The sequence below is a fragment of the Eleutherodactylus coqui genome, chromosome 6 (assembly GCF_035609145.1).
Source record: "Eleutherodactylus coqui strain aEleCoq1 chromosome 6, aEleCoq1.hap1, whole genome shotgun sequence".
Taxonomy (NCBI): domain Eukaryota; kingdom Metazoa; phylum Chordata; class Amphibia; order Anura; family Eleutherodactylidae; genus Eleutherodactylus; species Eleutherodactylus coqui.
The window spans coordinates 9,919,482-9,926,080 of NC_089842.1; positions in this window are offsets into that span (position 1 = coordinate 9,919,482).

A 6,599-nucleotide genomic window follows, 5' to 3' on the forward strand; every position below is an offset into this window, starting at 1 on the left:
CTCTTACTGAGGAACCAATGCAGAGGGCCTGTGGTTGTTGTTTTTTCTGCATCTGTATCGGTCATTTGGTTCGGGTGTACTCTTCTCCAAGGCTTTTTGCTGGAAACACTAGCTGCCCTGGAGATCAAAAAAGAAGTTCCTCCGGGTCCGCAGATCGCCTTGGTATAATTTTGCAGGCTAGCTTTTCCGACTGAGATTATTCTTTCCACCGGGAATTCTCCAGTGATGGCGTTTCTAGATAGTAGAGATAGGATTAGTCTGGTTCAGTTTGACATGACTAAGGGTGAATTCCCTTGGACGGAATTGCAACGTGTTTCCTGCTGTGGAAAAATGCACGTGAATTCCAGAACTATTAGGTTCTATTGAACTTAATAGCTTTCTGCCCGCTAATGCTCACATGCAGAATTCTACTGCAGATTTCTGCAAGCGGCAAATAGAACACGTAAATCTATTTGCCGTGGGTTTACGTTATGGGAGGTCTCCATTAATATAGCATTAATGGGGGACCGCTGAAAATTCTACGCGTTTTTCCACAATCACTTTAATCGTGGTCCTCCCGTGGTATAAATCCGTGAGAGTATCCCGAGATGTTCGTGGGCATGAACCCTAAGGCCTCATGTCCACGGCAAAATAACATTTAAAATCTGCAGCGTTTCTCCCGCACGCGTGATCTGTGCCCCATAGGGATGCATTGGATGCATGCCATCCAGATCCGTGGCACACCCGCAGCTGAGTTTCTGTTCTCTGGCGCGGGAGCACGGGAGAGCATGAGTTAAAAAAAAGAGTGCTCAGCGCATGCACGCGGCATGTTGCCGGCGTGCCAAGCACATCCGCCGGGCCGAAGAAAGAAGATCCGGCCGCGACGGAAGGCAGATCCGCAGCGTCCGGACAGGTAAGTAATTCTTCTTTTTAGGCCTCATGTCCACGGGAAGGGAGTGACTTGCTGTGGGATTCTGCATGGAGAATCCACGACGGGCCTGATTTTTCCCCGTGAACATGAGGCTTAAGAGTTTGGGATTAGCTTAAAGGCTTTGCCCTATCCCATTCCTGTGTCTGTGATTCATTCCACTCCACTATCCCAAGGATGTTTAAGTGTTTGTATTCCAGAGGTTTGTTTGAAGATAGGGATATTTCATACTGAAAAGATTTTGTTTGTCATGGAGTCTCTCCCTACACAGGTGGTGTTGGGATTGCCCTGGCTGAAGTGGAATTTGGGGTGTTGGCAAAGCTGTTACGGTATACTACCCGTGATACACCAGCCCGGGTGCCCTAGATCTCACCCACAACCCCTATCCCTGCCTACTTGCCTCCACTCCTGGCTAACCCCAGGCGGGAAACTGGGCGGCAGTCCCTACTCTCACTAGGGACCGAAAAGGGACGCTGGCATACCTGGATGGAAAGGGTAGAATACCAACAGGAAAGGCAGATGTAAATAACCAACATGAACAATACTAAGCAGGACTGAGGCAGACGGAAAGACCTGGCGGACAACAGCAAAGTATAGCAGACAAGATGAAAGAGGCAGGAGACCAACAGAGGCATACTAGCTAACACACTGAGGGAAACCAATAACGTGCACTGATTGCAAGTCTCTGCCCGAACTTTAAACAAAAGCCTCCGCCCAGGGGTGGAGAGAGGGAGACAGCCAACTCCCGACAGAACATAATAAAATGTAGCTCATGCACGGCAGCTGCACTCGAAGGTGCGCGCGTGCACGGCGGTGCGCGCGCGCACGGCACTGCGTGCCACCAGCACCATGCCTCCCACGCCGGCCAGGCACCCACGCCCCCGGCAGCTGGACAACAAGCCAGGGGAAGGCGTCCCAACTGCGGGACCCCACACACTGTCGCCCCGGGAGGACCAGCAACCGCTGCATGGTAACAAAAGGTATATGTCGATTAACATTTCTTCCATGCAGACGGTTGAGTTCATTAGCAATTTTTCAGATGTCTTCGCTGAGGCAGGGGCTAATAGATTGCCTCCCCATAGAGAAGGTGAATGCGCTATTGATCTTATCCCTGATTGTAAATTACCTAAAAGTCATATGTACCACCTGTCTGGTCCAGAGTGACAGGCTCTCAAGAATTATATAACTGACAGTCTCAAGAACGGGTACTGTTAAGAACTATGAGTGTGGACCCACCATGCCAACCTACCAATTAGGCTTGGTAACTGACCCTTCATGGTCAGAGCGTAAATTTCTGCTAGTCGGGAAGGTGGGGGTACCCCTGCCAAAAAGCGGGGTAGGCGCCCAAAGATGAATGGCCACATAATCTTTCTCTCATGCCTGACGATCCCTGATAGAATACAAGATAGGGGGATACAAACCAGAGAGATGAATGGTGTAGGGATAGGGACCAATAAACAAGCACACACAAACAAGGGCGACAGAGGAACAGATAATGAGGACAGAGACAGAATCCGAACAAAGACAGGGAGGCAGCAAACAAATGAATACAGATATGAGGTTGAAGTACGCACAGACAAAGTCATGGGAGAAAGGACCTCTGCTGGGTGTCAGAGACAAACACACACCAATACTAAGGCAATGAGGGAGGATTCCCAGCTCAGCTAAATAGGGAAACAATTGCCCATGCCCTACAGCTGAGCTGGAAGCACTGGAGAAGGTAATCCTACACGTGCCGGCCTGAAATGTACAGCAGTTCCTGTTGTGGAGAAAGCAGAACAACGCCAGTGTCTGCCAGAAACAGCAGAGCAGAGGCAAGTCTGAGAAGCTGGCCTAATAATACCTCCCCCCATATGCCCTTTCCTCCTCCTGCTGGTCTTTTGTAAAAACTTTTGAACCAGAAGAGGGGCATTGATATTCTCCAAGGGTTACCACAACCTCTCCTCCAGGCCATAACCTTTCCAGTCCACTAAGGAGAATGTTTTGTTTCTAACCTTCCTTATATCCAGGATATTATTGATCTCGTAGATGTTTTCCGAGTTGATCTGGGTCGTGGCAGGTCTGGAATCTCTGGAAAATTTATTAAGCAGAAATGGTTTAACCCCTTAACGACTGCCCCATCGGGAAACTACGTCCTCAGAAAGTGGGCTTTAATCCTAGAGGACGTAGTTTTATGCATCCTCTTTGGATTAATGCCCACTTGCCTGAGGACGTGACAGCTCCATGCTGTCGGTGCCCACAGGTAACCGACAGCATGGAGCTGTCATCCCAGGATGCGGGCAGTCCCCCCCGGTATTGCGATCGCCGATCGCAAAAAAGTAAATAAAACAGTGTAAAAAAGTAGTAATTCAGCTGCCCTGATGCATCGGATCCACCAGGGCACCTGAAAATACTCACCTGCCTTCTCCACGCTGCCCCCGATGAATCTGGTCCTCCCAGACCCGCTGCCGGTCTTCTGCGCATGCGCGCCTGACGATGACGTCAGGCGCATGCGCAGAAGCCCGGGAGCCCCCAGCAAATTTGAAATCTCCTGGCTCCCGGCTCCTGCCGGAAACCAGGAGGTGTTACCGGGGCCCGTGATCGCCGCTATCCATTGGATAGCAGCGATCGCAAAAAAGTTTTTAAAAAGTCAGTTTCACCCACCTCCCCTCATGGATCGGATCCATGAGGGGAGGTGAAAATACTCACCTCTGTCCTCCTCGATGTCCCGGGACCCGAAATCCCCGTCTGCGCATGTGCGCCCGATGATTGACATGTGTAGCCAGGAGCAGAGAGATTATACCAGGGACATGATCACTGTTATCCAATGGATAGCAGTGATCATGTAGAGTAAAAAAAAGTGTAAAAAATTTTTCAAAAAGTGTAAAAAGTAAAAAAAAAGTTTAAAAAAAGTTTCAAAAGCTTGCGTTTCATCTCCCCCCACGGATCATATCCGTGAGGGAGGATGAAATGACGTACCTAAGGCCCGTGGATTTATCCATGGACCTTACCCCAGCTTCTGTGCACGCGGCTGTCGCCAAAATGGCAGGCGTATGCGCAAAAGCTGTGGATTGCCAGGATAATTTAAAATCTCCCTGCTCCTGGCTACAAAACTTAGCCGAGAGCCTGGAGATTTCACGGGGGGGCCGCAGTGAGCGGTTCCTGATCACATGATCGCCGTTATCCAATGGATAATGGCGATCACGTAAAAGTAAAAAAAAGGTGAAGGTTCATCTCCCCTCACTGATGCGATCGGTGAGAGGAGGTGAAACTTTTACCGGAGGCCTCCGTATTTGCACCCCGACGCGATCCTCATCCGTGAACTTTCCCGGATTCTGCGCATGCGACCGACGGCAAAACACCGGACACATGCGCAGGAGTCGAGGAGCCCAGGAAACTTAAATTCTCCTGGAGCAGTGACGGGTGGCCTCGTTGAGCGGTCCCCGGTCACATGATAAAAAGGTAGCGATCTACCTTACGCTGGTCTCACATGACCAGATAGGAATTACGGATTCTGCATGCGTCTGATCCGCGCTAATACGCAGATTAATCGCATTGGATTACACAATTCCGGTCACATTAGCGGGTTGGAATTGCGTAATCCACTCGCAGAAAAGAGAACACAGCAGGTTCTATTTTACTGCGGATATCCGCAACATAGAGCCTATTGTGCTCCATGATCATGAATATACCCGCTGCCCATACGCAACTACCTTGTATACAGGCTGCGGGTACCCGTGTCATCGCTAAATGACGGTGCGGGAAATTTTAAAAAAAAAAAAAAAAGTACTGCGCATGACCGCCTGTGTGAGTAGGCAGTTATGCGCAGTACATTACGCGGCCGTACGCAGGGTCACGGCCAGCTCACAGCTGGGATCCGCTGCGGGCCTCCGCAAGCGGATTCCACCTACGGCTGCGTGAGCCTGGCGTTATTCAGACCGCTACCTGTAATACGCAATTTACAAGAAGCTCCGGTAACGTTCGCCTTTCTGCAGTTCCAGGAGCACCTTATTGAGCGTCTTCTGTGCGAGACCGCCGCACCTCATCAAGCTTACGGAGACTCACAGAGCGCCACTTTTTACACCCCATACCCGCTACTGAGGTCACGAAATACCCCCCAAAAAGCATGAGAGGAGGGGGGATACACGGTTTTATTGCCCCATGTACCCATCCCAACCAGCCTCCGTAATTACCCCTGTCTTCGGAAATACCACACAGTTCACATTATTACTTTTATCTAAGATTTGGGGAATGCCGAAAAAGGCACGGAGTGTGTGGGGGAGTGGGGGGCAGATATTTTAGGGAGTCAATTTTTATTCCGTACAAATGAACAATGGGGCCTGGGATTTATTCAGTTGTGCCCTGCAATCCAACGGGTGTTCCCTGCATTACAGGCCTTGCCATGTGTCCTTTAAGTAAATTAGGGCCACAAAGGGTATGTTTTTGAACACGGCACAAACAGGGGGATCCATTTTGGGGTGAACGTCTTCATTCCTATGTACACTGTACAAAAAAAACAGTTTTTAAATTGACAAAATTGCCAAAAAAATGAAAATCGTAATTTTTTCCTTCTGCTTTGCTTAGATTTATTCAAATACTGTGGGGTCAAAATACGCAGTACACCCCTAGATGAATTCGTTAAGGGGTCTAGTTTTTAAAATGGGGTCATTTGAGGGTTTTTTTATCGTTTTGGATGCTCAATGGCTCTACAAGTGGGCAATGGGGCCTGGAATTTATTCCGTTGTACCCTGAAATCCAATGGGTGCTCCTTCCATTATAGGCCTAGCCATGTGTCCTGTAAGTAGATTAGGGCCACAAGGGGTATGGTTCTGAACACGGGACAAGCAGGGGTATCCATTTTGGGGTGAACGTCTTCATTCATGTGTGTGCTGTACAAAATAAGCAGTTTTTAAATTGATACAACTGCAAAAAAAATGAAAATTGTAATTTTTTTCCTACTGCTTTGCTTAGATTTATTCAAAAATTGTAGTGTAAAAATACACAGTACACCCCTAGATGAATTCGTTAAGGGGTTTAGTTTTCAAAATGGGGTCATTTGTGGGGGTTCTCTGTCATTTTGGCCGCTCAAGGGCTCTACAAGTGGACAATGGGGCCTAAATCACCTTCATGCTAAATTTCTGTTCTGAAAGCCACCGACTACTCCTTTCATTTTGAGCCCCGTTGTGCATCCACACATAAGATTAGGGCCACAATGGGTATGTCTCTGAACACGGGACAAACAGGGGTATCCACTTTGGGGTGCAAGTCTTCATTTTAAAACGACAGAATTGCCAAAAAAACGAAAATCACATTTTTTTCCTTTTGCTTTGCTTGAATTCATTCAAAAACTGTGGGGTCAAAATGGGCAGTACATCCCTAGATAAATTCGTTAAGGGGTCTAGTTTTCAAAATGGGGTCACTTGTGGGGGTTCTCTTTGATTTTGGCCGCTCAAGAGCTCTACAAATGTGCTATGGGGCCTAAAACGCCTTCAAGGAAAATTTATGTTCTGAAAACCACCGACTGCTCCTTTCATTTTGGGCCCCGTTGTGCATCCACACATAAGATTAGGGCCACAATGGGTATGTCTCTGAACACGGGACAAACAGGGGTATCCATTTTGTGGTGCAAGTCTTCATTCATGTGTGTGCTGTACAAAAAAAGCAGTTTTTAAAATGACAGAATTGCCAAAAAAACGAAAATCACATTTTTTTC